At 36.3% G+C, this 14,562-nt stretch overlaps 1 pseudogene; it reads right to left on the reverse strand.

Annotated features, from left to right (window-relative positions):
- Window positions 1-8,079: 8,079 nt before the first annotated feature.
- LOC116083525 lies at window positions 8,080-13,934 on the reverse strand (annotated as a pseudogene).
- Between the last annotated feature and the right edge of the window lie 628 nt (window positions 13,935-14,562).

Consider the following 14,562-nt stretch of genomic DNA (forward strand, 5'->3'; position numbering starts at 1 on the left):
TAGACAGATACCAAACCAAACCAAAACAAGATCATGTAAACTATGTACTCCTATAACCCCTAAGGAACTAGAAGCCATCAATAATAGTTTTCCAAACAAAAAAAGTCCTGGGCCAGATGGTTTCAGTACAGAATTCGACTAGAAATTCAAAGAAGACTTAATACCAACATTCCTCAAACTACTCCACTAAAACAAAAACAGAAGTAAAATTGGCAAACTCATTCTCTGAGACTCCAGTCATCTTGATACCTAAACCACATAAAGATTCAACAAAGCAAGAGAAGTTCAGACCTATTTCCTTGTGAACATTGATCCAAAAAATTCAACAAAGTGCTTGCAAACCAAATCCAAAACCCATCAAAGGTATCATCCATCATAAATAAATAGGCTTCATTTCAGGATGGTGGGCTGGATCAATATATCAAAATGTATAAATGGAATCCACCATTTAAACAAATTGAAAGAAAAAACACATGATCATTTCATTAGATGCTGAAAATGGCTTTGACAAAATCGAACACCATTTATGTTAAAAGTCTTAGAGATATCATGAATAAAAGACCTGTACCTAAACACAATAAAGAAAAGATACAGAAAGTTGGTAGCTAGTATCAAATTAAATGGAGAGAAACTTAAAGCAATTACACTAATATAAGGAACAATACAAGGCTGCCCACACTCTCCCTATATCTTCAAAATAGTATTTGAATTCCTAGCTTGGGCAGTAAGACAAATAAGGAGATTAAGGTGATATAAATTGGAAAGATAAAAGTTAAAGCATCATTATCCACAGATGGTATAATAATATACATAAGTGGCCCCAAAAATTCTACCAGAGAACTCCTACCATTGATAAACACTTTCAGCAAAGTAACTGGATATAAAGTTAGCTCAAAGAAATCAGTAGTCCACCTTTATGCCAATGATAAACTGACTGAAAAAGAAATCAGGAAACAGCATCATTTACAGTGGCCATGGATAATATAAAACATGTTGATACAACTCTCACCAAGCCCTTAATTGGGGCTTCATTTTAGTTTCATAAACATGGCCCATTATCATCATGGCTGGGACTATGACAGTAACAATGGCACAAGAGCAGTAACTGGGAGCTATATCTTGGTCTACAGGCTGAGACAAGGGGGAGGGAGGGACAGGGATAGGAGAGGGGAGGAGAAGGGAGAAGGAGAGAATGACAGGCTTGACCAGGCCTTTAAAACCTCAGATACCACCTCCAGATCCTCAAATACAACCTCTACTTCCTCAAGCAAGGCTATGCCTTCTAAATATTTTAAATCCCTATACTCCCTGTGATTAAAAGCCTACAGCACAGTTCTCAGTCTGTGGATAGTGACCTCTGTGGCAAACGTCTATCTCCAAAAAGTCATGAAGTAGCAATGGAAATAATTTTATGGTTGGGGTTCTCCACCACATGAGGAACTGCACTGTCTTTGGAGGACTATTCTTATTCAAACCACCACACATAATTTGTCAGGATCAAAACATGCTTACACAAAGTTCGGTGAAATATGTCAATTATTTAACATAGTCCATTGAGGAAATCAAAAGACGCAAAAACTGTACTGTGTACATATATACTAGCATTTCAGTATTATATACAAAAACATAAATAAGGAGTATAATAATTATCAATTACAATTTGTGGTATATATTTATATGCACTATGTATCAGATGACCACCCAACAGAAGCACAGGTTTCTTTATTACACTGTCAATGCTAACATGGACAAAACATTAATGTGCTGTTTCATTGAGTATTAAGTCACTTGTCCACAGACATATTTCTGGCCTGTGAAGTGAACATAACCAGAGTATACGCAAGTCACCCAATGGACTCTGATAGCCATGCTTTCTACATTATTTTATTCCACTATTAATCATTTAAGAGTATACTATTATTTCTTTATCTTCTACTTTACATTGATAGTTGTATATATACTTCATCAGTCTAATTATTTCTTGAGGCTTAATTGCCAATTTAAATTTACACAAAAGTATGAAATTAATGCACAATTAAAATATGTGACCAATAAAAATAATCCTATAATTCCATTGGCTCTAAAGTTATTGATTCATTTATAGTATCTGCAGTAGGCTATTCTGTGATTATTAATAGATACAGTCTAATTATATGTAGATTTTGTAAGTGCCAAATTGCTATACACAGAATAGATCACTTAACCCCTTAAGTCTTTATTATCTCTACAGATAATGAGGAATAACATGTTTTACTAATGGGGTTGCTTTGTGTGTGTTTCCATTGAGAAATGGTGTAGGTACATTTGAGAACTTTAGTGGTATTTTGTTACTATTTCTATGTTCTATTTTAATTTTGGAGATAACACTTTTGTTTATACAGAAAAGTTTTTTTTTTTACAACATCTTCTTAAAATGGAATAAGCATCAATACATAAAGAATATTAGTCTGAAATTCTGAGATAAGAAACTCATCAAGCTTTTTTTAATCACCAACAATTAATTATATGAAACTAAATGTATACTTGAGTCTTTAAGTGCTAACCACCTATGCGTATTGTAGTATTACAGAAGGCAAACTGAATCAAAGATAGAAATATATAGCATTTATAAATATATAGCATTTATAAAAGCCAGTCACTTTGTGTAATGGTGATTGTATTAAAATGGAGACATTATTTACCTAAATATTATGCATTCCAGCTCTGCTGGAAATATGACATTTAGAGTTGCAAATTGATTTTTGTTATCATAACCTTTATTTTATTTTGTAACATGAGCTTAGAGAATAAGATACTCACTATTTATAATATCTTTGAATTACATAATTATGAATAAAGTACTGGAAAACAAAACCATTATCATTAGAGAATAAATATCTAAAAAGACTTTAAATATTTCACTTAACAGTATGTTATATACAAGCTGAAGCTTATCATATCACATTATATTTGTTAAAATATCATTAATAATGCAAAGATGCTTTACAAGAACACCCTCTAGGTGAGAGTTAAAAGCCACTTTACATTCATTCCTTTTGTCTAAAGTTAATAAATAACCTATAACAAGAAAATTATAGACTACTTGCCATCAAAAGATATTATGTAGAGAATCATGGATTGTTGGCATTTAGCATGAAAAATGCTGGTAGTAGATATTTAAAAGATTTGTAGGCATAAGTCCACTTAACTCTTTTATCTTAAAATTAACAATACTCTGATATTTTAGCATATATGCCAGCTAATTTTGTCTTTAATAAAGCCTGTTGTATAATGACAACAAGTACAATGTACTTTGTGGTGTATGTTAAGACTGATTTTTCTTTATAATCTCATTTGTGACTACAAAAATAAGTTCTTCATTATTTAATATACATTCATGTCTTCAGTATTCACAATTTAACCATCTATTTTATGATTTATCTGGGTTTCTTTTTAATTCAATCATTTGTTTTCAATTTTTGTAATTTATAAAGGTTGTTTCCCAAGTAAGACTTTACTGTACTTAGTTCCTCATCAACCCATTCCTCACCCACCATTCTTTTTCTATCTTCCATCTATAATTCCTGAAAGAAATCTTCTTTAGTTCTTTAAGGCAGTAATATTTAAATAGTTCTATCATATCCATCATATTGTTGTTTATAGAGGGAAATTATAAGGCATTCTTTTTTTTTATTTTCTTCACTTAAAAGATGCCAACTATGGGGACTGGAGAGTTGGCCTAGTGGCCAATAGCATTGATGGCTCCTGTACATGGCTAAACTTCATTTCCAAGTGCCCATGTGGAGTTTTAAAACCATCTGTAATTCCAAGATCAAGAAATTTAATACTGTATTCTAACTTGAGTGGGTAGCAGCATGCATGTTGTATATATTCATGTATGCAGGCAAAATACTTATAAACCTAAAAACAATTTTTAAAATCTCCAAGAAATCAAATAAAAATAAAGGAAGAAAAAGGAAAAGAAAAACATTGAAGATGTAAAGGACAACAGCAAGATAGAAGACAGGGAGCAATGAGGTAGTTTCCTTAAGTGCTTTTAAGTTCCATGTCTTTAGTCTTTCCCTACCTCATTGTTATTCTTTTTAAAAAGTATTTATTTATTTTATCTATATGAGTACACTGTTGCTGTTTTCCTACACACAAGAAGAGGAGAAGGGAGCCTATTACAGATGGTTGTAGGCCATCCTGTGATTTCTAGGAATTGAACTCAGAACCTTGGGAATAGTCAGTGCTCTTAACCATTGAGTTATCTCTCAGGCTCCTATTCTTTTTTTTAAGGTTTATTTATTTTATGCATATGACTGCTCTATCTGCATGTATATACGTGGATCCCAGAAGAGGGCATCAGAACTCATTATAAATGGTTGTAACTTACTATGTGGTTTCTGGGAACTGAATTCAGGACCTCTGAAAGAGCAGCTGGTTCTTTTAACCACTTCTCCATCTCTCCATTCCTTATTGTTTTTCTTAAATAAACCAAATGATACAATACCCCAGGTCTTATTTTATTGTCTACTCTACCATTTAAAAAGTCTCAACCTCCAAATAGCTTATGAAATTTTTATGACTGTAAAGGTCTTAGAACACAGTTAAAACTTGGTGAAACATCTCTAAATCTTTGGAATCCATGCATTACTGGTTCCTTTGTAATCCTATGGTTATGAAGAAATGGTTTTGTGTCTTACAGAGTTTGTATGCTAAAGCCCCCACTTTCAAATGATGCATCGTATATGATGTCCTTTGGATGAAGATAGGTTAAGTGAAATCAGTTGATAAGAGTTCAAACAATGATGAGCTTAGATAAAGAAGAGGGTTTTGCTGCCTCACATTGTCTACATGAAAACAGAACCCAAAGAAGGTGACTCTACTTCAAAAAGACGTTATCAGAAAATAAATCCACCAGCCCTTGGATCTTGATTTGGAACCTCCAAGACAATGAAAACACATGATCTGCTTTTTCAGGAAATGTATCTATGGTACTTCTTGAAAGTTGTTGAGACAGACTTCATTGACTATTTTAGGCTATTTACACACCAAAGTGTGGGTAACTGTTTATAGCATTTTACATTTATTTCATATGTGTATGTATGTAATTGCATGCATGTGGTAGTCAGAAGACAAATTCTGGAGTCAGTTCCCTCCATCATTTGAGGTCTTGAATTTGACACTTGTTGCTGCTTACTTGGAAATGAATGCTTTGTCCTGTAAGCCATCTCACTGGCCCACGTAAATACTTTAGGATTAAACAAAGATTTCACTTGATCATTTTCCCTGCAAACACCAGGAGCTTACAAGTGTGGATAAAATTTAGACTTTCTGAAAACCTGTTATCTCCTATAATATAGCTCTTTTGTCTGAGATGCTGGGCAAGTTTTCAGATGTCTCAGTTCTTAGGTGTGGGTAGAGGGTGGGTTGGGGTTGGTGTGCCTGGGTGGGCATTCCAGAGTGCAGCATCATCCTTTGTATCATAGTCATCATAATCACCATCTCCATATTTACCATAAGAAGAAAACTACTTGTTTTTTTTCTGCTTAGGGCTTTAAAGCTAAAATAATAGTCCAAAGATTTGTTGCATTTGTAGGGAAAAGATACTTTCATTTTTTTATTTGCTACAACTAGAATGCAATAGGTAAATATTTGTTATAAATCTTTCAAAAATCTCATTCCCTATTGTATGCTTGTGTGTTTCCTGACTCATTTGAATACTTTGATACATTTCAATAGAAACATAATTAAAATAACAAATTTGAGAAAGCTTTGGTATGAGTGGATTTATTGGTTTGAGACCTGTTTTCATGTAAAAACATTTAGAAACTTTCATCTTGATCATGTATATGGAGGGAGATCTATTGGATATATATGTTATGTATATATGTGTATATATATGTATATATATGTATATGTATATATGCAAATATATGTGTACATATGTGTGTATATATGTATATGTATATAGATATGTATATATACTATACTGATATATCTATATACATATACATATATGTATATATACACATACATATATATATATAAGATTTAGGAAGTGATTACTTTGTGTGAGTGACGTACCATGATTCTTCTCTATGATGAGTATATGAGGGAGGCTTTAACATGAGCATCGTGCCTCTTACAATTCTCTCTCTCTCTCTCTCTCACTCTCTCTCTCTCTTTCTCTCTCTCGCTCTCTCAAAAGGAGAGATAATTAACTTTTACATTGTTAATTCCACTCTGGTCTACAGCCAACTCACTGTTGATTTTCCTTTCCTTGTGTGTGTTCATAAATTTGTGTTTGTATTTTTCTTTTATCCACTTAGGGAGTCTGAATATTAATCGTTTAAAATTAGCTTTTTTGTTTATAGAAGCAAACTAAGGTTATATAATTGATGCAACATTCTGGAACATTTAAACTAAATGAAATACATTATTATCCTGCATTTCTTTTGCTAGATGAAAAGCTATCTGTTTAAACGAAATGAAAACTTCTCTTTACAATTAGTATACACACGATTATAAAGTGAAAATAAAATGAACTCTGATGCTATTGAAAATGCTTATAAACATGACCTGAAATCTACTGTATGCATTTCTATTAGTTACATTAATAAAATATGGTATGTTCTTTTTGTTTGATTTTCTTTTATGACTCTATATGTTCATTAGATTTTGAACATTTCATTTAATTGTTTTGATCATATTCAATCTTTCCCTGATTCTTATCTCTCCCTCCATTTCCACCAAACTTTACATTTCTTTTCCTCTCCTCCAAGGCTACTTTGTGTTACTCAGATTGTGTTGGCTTTCCATTGGAGTATGGTTGGCTTATCAGGGGTTCCCTTCTAAGAAAAAAATACTGATTCTTCCTCTCCCAGAAGCTGAGGAAATATAATAGTTTCTTGTTATGGTCAGAAACTTCATGCCTAACTCCCATTTATTTTTGCTTGGATTTGGCCAGGTATGGGTTTAATCATCATGCAAGCTGTTGCATTACTATGTTCATGTTCATAGGTATAGCTGTTCTGCTGTGTCCTGAATATGCTCTTTTACTGTAATCATTAATACCCTCTATATCTTACATGTTTTATTTATGCTCTTCTGCTCTTTCACAGTGATCCATGAAACTTTGAAGGTCAGGGTGATACATACATACATATATATATATATATATATATGGGAAAGTTAGAGAATAAAGCAGCCACAAAACCTTTGACTTACATAATCTGTCTTGCTTGCAAGATGTACTGGAGCAATGGTGGCACATCACTTCTGGGAGTGGCCAATGTTTATGCTTTATTTAAATTGTAATCTACATGACCAGAGAGGGCCTGTTCCTCACACTGCAAAGATGGCAATGAATAAGAGACTAGCTAGCCTAGCAACAGGATAAAACCAAACAGGACTAGAAAAAAATCAATGAAAATTATTCCTACTGATTTTATACTGTATACTATAGATTTGTGTCTTCTATGTTTTTCAATAGAGATGATTCTTCCAACAGCATATGGCAGTGAGTGTAAAGACCCATAACCAGATATTGTGCTAAAAGAGAGTCTATATTTGAGATCTCTACCTGCTACTGCTTGATGGAAAGCTCAGAACCCAGAAGGGGAAGTAAAACTCTAGGAGACAGAAGAATGGATGTTACCAGAAAAACATGGCCTACTGATTCAACTAATCAGGGCTCACATGGACTCACAGGGACTGAAGTATCAAACACTGGCAGTATGGGTCTGCATCAGGTCTTCTGCAGATATGTTATGGCTGTCAGCTTGGTGCTTATGTGGGACTTGTAACAGTGGGAGTGGGTGCTTCTCTAATGTTTTTGCTTGCTCTTGAATCTTTCCCACCTATTGGGTTGCTTTGTCACACCTTAATCAAGGCCTTTTGCCTTGTTTTAATTTATCTTGTTCTGTCTTTTTGATTGTAATCTCTTGGAAGCCTGTTCTTTTCTCAAAATGAAGTGTAGGAGTAATGTTATCTGGGGAAGAAGTGATGGTGGAGAAATGAGGAATGATGAGAGAAGAAACTGTGGTTGGGATGTATTGTATTGTATGAGAGAAGAATCTACTTTTTATAACAATTTTAAAATGCATAAATTTTGCTGAGAAGGTGAAAACAGAGTGAGCCTACCTGTGTGGAAAAGCACTTTGTGTATTACTTGGGCACTTCTTTGACCAGGGTCTCTACTTCTTCCTTATTGACCTTCTTCCTCTCCTGGAAGATTGACTAACTTGCAATCATTTCATACAGGAGGCAGCCTAGCACTCAATAGTAAGGATGGAACCATGTAGCCCACAGTGCTCACATAGCCTGTGGTGGTCTGGATCTCAGTCATATGCCCTGCCAGTCTCAGGTCAGAGATGAGAATGTGGCCATGGTCATCCAGGAGGATACTCTCTGGTATTAGGTCTTTATACACAATGCCTTCCTGGTAAGGTCCTGAATGTTACAGCAGATCTTGGCAGCACAAAAGATGGCATGTGCTTCTGGAAAGAGAGCCTGGCCCATATGGTAGATATGAAACTTGAGGTCTCCTTTAGTCATCAGTGTCAGCACCAGGCATAGAGCATTCTTGGTCTACATGTAGACTAAGGTTACTACAAACCTACTGTTCATTTTCCCCAAGATCTGTTTCTTGTTGAGAGCCATGTCCTACCACTTCTGCTTCTCAGCAAAAACCCTGCTGAGTACTAGGGTATTGTAGAGGTGGTGTCCAAGAGGTAAAGGAGCACTCCCCTTTTCAAGAACTGGAATGCTAAAGCCACCTTTTAAGACTGATCCCCAGGCTGTTTACTGCAAGGATATTCTGGACATTGAACAGTTCCCTTCAGTTAAAGGTGTGGAGCTGGAGTCCACAGATCAAAATTTCTACCATAGGTTTGCCACAGGTAGTGTGTCCACCCGATGGTATAACAAGATATTGGATACTGAGTGCTTCCAGAAACTAAATGTCTTTGGGCTGGATGAGTCCATTCTCTGAGACCTGGACTGAAATGGCCAGCGGACTGAAGTTCCCAAGAAGGGATTCCTATGGAAGGTTTTCAGTCACCAACATTACTGTGAAAACTATAGCAACAGTGAGGGAGAGCACCCCACCAGTCTCTAGCTACCAAGCACAGGTCCCCACCTATGCCTATGGGTAGCATACTCAGTGAGATTTATAGTATTGCATCATCGTGTTCCTCATTGTTCATGCAAGTCATGCTCTGGGGAACACTGCCAGAACTGTCCCCATTTTCCTCAGCTGTTTAACTCCAGCCCAGTGAGTTAGACAAGGCATAGGTCATCTTGGGAAAAAGGTGTGTCTCTTCAGCCCTATGTTAATGGAGCTAAGGCTTTATGTGCTTATTTATTTGTACCAGTGTATATAACTACCAGAGCCTTCTTAATTCCACCCTGGTCATGGTCCCCCCAGGGCAACTACTCCTGGTTAGGAGAGCCAGGAGCTGGCAGAGGAGCCAGTACCCGACTCTAGGCTTCTGGGGTTCAAACAGTTGAGCAGAATTTCAGCCAGGTCAGACTTCTGACCACAGCATTGAACTGGACACCACCAATGTACAAGTTAGACTCATCCCTGCCTGTCATAGACTGAGGCCACCACACCTTCTGTGTGTCCAAAGCTTTCACTCTTTTTCAACATTTATCAGAGCTGGAGATGGGTGCTTTTGTATCCTCTAGGTCTGGGTCATAGTGTAACCACAGACTGAGCAGAATGTGACCCATCAGACCACTGTCCAAGATGTAAAGCTTTCTGCTTTTCAGCTCTCATAGCACATGATCACTCATTTTTGGTCATGTCCTGAAGAGACAGTTAAAAAAACAACAACAAAAACAAACAAACAAACAAACAAAAAACAAAAAGACAGACCTCCCAGTAATAGCCACCAAACATGGTAGAGACCCATAGCCAGACATTAGGAAGAAAGAGCCCTAATGGGAAATCTTTAATTCACTGGGTCTCTCCAATTGAAGTCCTGATAACCACATGGAGAAATGGAGGAAGAAATATAGGAATCAGAGGGGTTGAGAAGTTTATCCCTTTTAAAAGAAAACATACTAAAATTTCATTAATTTTTTTTATTCCTTAAAATTTGAACAACTTTTAAATACTGTTTCAAGTTACCTTTTCTCAAAGATTAATAGGAAAAACTTTACATGAAAACAATAAAAGATCATGTGAAAAATGTTGTATCATAATTTTAAATGTAAATATAAAAGACAGTGTTTATTAACATAGGCTTGCATCAATGATAGAATTTATTTTATTTTTGTTTCTGTATGTGAATTGGAACAATGGCCTATAAATTAATTTTAGTTATAAATAATAGATCAATTAGAGAAATTAGTGAAATGTTAATGTGTTGTTATTTAATCAAGTGCCCTAATGATTAGTCAATGTACATACAATTAATTCTAGCGTAGTAACTAAGTTTATGAGTTCTTGTGAATTAGATCAAGATCTTTAGCAGGCAGGAAGGGCACTTTTGCAACATGTGGATATTGGCTGCTGACTACTAATCACATTTTTCGGTGGTACAATAGGAGGGTATCATTGCTGCTCCATAGAAATAGTGTGGTTTGTGTTAACAACCTCTTTTGATTTAAACAGTGGATTTTTCACATGTTCTGATTAAAACAGTGATGTCCTTTGAGACAAGGTCCCTTCTTCTTTGCATTAAGAAGAAATCTTGTTTTACAATATATAGGTCAGCCTTAAGCCAAAAAAGATGAAAAGAAATATGACACACATGAGAACAAAGGAGAAAGTAAAGAGAAGTACCGATCCTTTTAAAGAGATCTATACATATCTAATCCCTCTCCACTAGATCAGGCAGTGGCAAGTAGACTTTATTGTTTAGCCTTCCCACATTATGACTTCTAACTACAAAAGTATAACTTTTCCATTGTCTCTTCTTTCTTTTGCTCCTGAAGATCTAAGGATTTCAAGCTCTTTTCCTGACTCCTATAAACCGTTCTTAAGTTCCCTTCTGTATCTCTTCTATAGTTTCTCTTCTGTAAGACAAAGAAGCAGGAGTCTACACGGTGCAACCTAATCCATGGACATTGTGTCTCAATAGAGGGTACCTAGAGATATCATTGAGAGTACTATTGTTGTTCACTGTGGTTACACATTGAAAGTGATTGGTTTTGCCATAGTAATAAAGACAAACTGACTATATTTTACACTATTTCAGACATGCATTTCACCTAAATATTTTAGCACATGTATTAAATACCCCTTCAAACAAATACATAATTCTTAAATGATTGTAAAGTTTGAATGAGATGCCCTAATATAGTTTAAATTAACAAATATATTGTAATTGTAAATTGTAATGAGTTACCTTCCAGTGATGTGACTAGATGTGTAAAAGTATATCCTGTGGAAGCATGAGCAACCTTCCTTTCAACCCTACAATCCACAAAAGAGCCAGAAGAGTGTTGATACCTGAGGACCTAAACTACAACCATTTGAGACAGGGTGACAGAGGATCATGCAGGACTATTGCCTGCCAATTTGGGTCTAGGTTCAGGGAGAGACTCTGTCTTAAAGAATAAGACAGAGAATAATAGGTTAGAATATCTGAAGTTCTCTTCTGGCCCATGTGTATAAACTTGAAGATATATGTGCATCCATATACAATAAAGAAATAATTAAATTATATTAGATTTAAATTATTTTTAAAAATCTCTTTATATTTTGAACTTTATTTCTCTGAAAAAGCAACATTGGTGATTGGCTGATCGAAACTTCGTGTTTATGAGCAGTTAGACTGTTGGAAAAAAGGAGTCAAGCTTATCTTAGGAATCCTCAGTCATCTTAAGAGCTGCTTGTCCCTATATTTTCTATCGGATCTTACTTTGCCTTACTACCAGGTAAAACTTTTAGATGTATTAACATATTATTAACTTCCACTGAACCAAAAGCTGAAGCTATCCTATAACATGGGAATCACGTGTTAGCAGATGTTTTCTTACGTTGCACTAACCTAGTATTCTGCTGTCCTGACTGATACATTTGATGATGCATTTGTTAAATCAAAAACTTGTTCTATAACAAAGCACTTTCTTGTAACTGGTTGCATTGTGGAACATACCTTTTCAGCCTACCTGAATCTGTACTTACAAGCCAAGGCCATTAGTTATTGGCTTAAAATACATTTCCTTTTATTTTCCTTCAAATAAAAAGCATGCTTTGCTTCATGTTCAGAGCATTTATTACTCTAGTTAGTGGTTGGAAAAGAGGAGCACATAGGAATATTTAAAAGTGTATTAATGTCAGTACTTCAATTTTTCTGAAGCATCTTGTTACAATATATATGACATGTAGGATATTAAATGATTTTCTGAATAATTGTGATCTCAAGCCATGATCACAAACATCATTAAAACAAAACAAAACAAAATAACAAAACCAAATATCCCATTGCCCAAGATCCTCAGCTTCTAAATGATTCTTCCTGTTTCCTTTTTGTTTTTGTTTCTTCATTTAGTAATTAATTTATTTTTTTCACTCCCTATCTTATCACTCCCCGGTCCACTCTCTGACTGTTCCACATCCCATACCTCCCCCAACCCCAGATCTCCACCTAGATGTCCCCACCCTCCATCCCATCTGACCTCTAAACTTCCTGGGGCCTCCAGTCTCTTGAGGGTTAGGTGCATCATCTCTGAAAAAAACACAGACTGGCAGTCCTCTACTGTATGTGTGTTGGGGGCCTCATATCAGCTGGCACACACTGCCTGTTCGGTGGTCCAGTGTTTGAGATATCTCGGGGGTCCAGATTGAGATTGCTGGTCCTTCTATAGGATCACACCCTTCTCCTCAGCTTCCTTCAGCCTTCCCTAATTCAACAACAAGAGTCAGCTGCTTCTGTCCATTGGTTGGGTACATATATCTACATCTGACTCTTTCAGCTGTTTGTTGGGTCTTCCAGAGTGTGGTCATGCTAGGTCCCTTTTTGTGAGCTTTCCATAGCTTCAGTAACAGTGTCAGAACCAGAGACCTCCCCTTCACCTGGATCCCACTTTGGGGCTGTTGCTAGACCTTCTTTTCCTCAGGCTTCTCTCTACTTCCATCTCTGTAATTCTTTCAAACAGGAACAATTATGGGTCAGAGATGTGACTATGGGATGGCAACCCCATCCCTCATCTGATGTCCTGTCTTCCTGCTGGAAGTGTGTTCACTACTTCCCTCTTCCCACTGTCGGGTATTTCATTCAAGGTCCTTCCTTTCGAGTCCTGAGAGTCTCCCCCCTCCAAATATGTGAATTAAGGAGCCAGTTCCTTTTAAGCTGAAAGCTCATCTTTTGTTTTACACTGTTTTGAAGATTAACTTATTTTAATTAAGCATGGGTTAATGTATAAAAAGTTGAGTTTACAGTCCTCTACACTCCAGAAGAGGAGCTATTGTTGTAAGTAGTTGTGAACTGCCCAAAATTAGTGAGTGAAAAACAGCACACATCCTGATGGCTGGTTCCCCCAGCATGTTTAGCAGCCTAGAAGTCAGCTGTGTCCTGTTTGTGCTCAATTTTCCTGTCTATAGCTCTATTTACAATCTCAGAGGCCTCCAGTCTTAAGAGACCACAGCTAACCCAATTTTCTGCCTGCTGGCCACTTTGGGCAAATCCAGCAGCGTCATGTCCTGCCTTTCCACTTCTGCACTCCATTTTCTGTGTCACAGCTCTGTCTGCTTTACTGGAGGCCTGCTGACTCCAGAATAAACAGATAAGATCCCCAGGCCCCGGACTACTTTCCAATGGGTCTTCCCTGTAAGCACAGCAGCTATGAGGTTGATCCTGTCCCCTCTGTACACCATCATCTGGTCCACTACCACATTTGTAATCCCAGAGGCCTACAAACTTCATGGACCACCAGCTCTGCCTACATCCCTGGATGCCCACCACCACCTGGGACAACCAACAGGCTAAAGCCATCATGGCTTACCACCTCTGGCTGCATCCCCTGGAATCCTTCTGCCACTAGGGACTACTATCTTTACATTCAACCCCAGAGACCTGCCACTATCAAGGACTACTAGACCTGCCAACACTACGGGCAATCAGATGGCTAAAGACCAGAATAAGAACACAGTCACCAAAAGCCAGGACAATATGACACCACCAGAAACCAGCTATTCTACTATATCTAGTCCTGGAAATCTAAGCACACCTTAAATGAAAGAAAATAACCTTCTATCTAATCTGATGAAGATGATAGAAGCCTTTAAAGAGGAAACTTGAAGGATTATAAGAAAATACAATCAAGCAGGTAGAAGTCCTTAAAGAGGAAATGAATAAATGTAAGGAAATACTGGGAAATACAATCAAACAGGTTAAAGCAATGGATAAAATTATTCAAGAGCTAAAAATGAAAATAGAAACAATACTTAAAACACAAATTGAGGCAATCTAGGAGATGGAAAACCTAAGAAATATAACAGGGACTACCGACCCAAGAATCATCAAATGAATACAAGAGATGTAAGAGAGAATATCAAGCTAGAAGATAAAGATAGAAATTAATGCATGGGCCAAAAAAATGCTAAAGCTACAAAGTTTATAA

This window comes from Mastomys coucha, unplaced genomic scaffold, assembly GCF_008632895.1.
Source record: "Mastomys coucha isolate ucsf_1 unplaced genomic scaffold, UCSF_Mcou_1 pScaffold12, whole genome shotgun sequence".
NCBI classification, from domain to species: domain Eukaryota; kingdom Metazoa; phylum Chordata; class Mammalia; order Rodentia; family Muridae; genus Mastomys; species Mastomys coucha.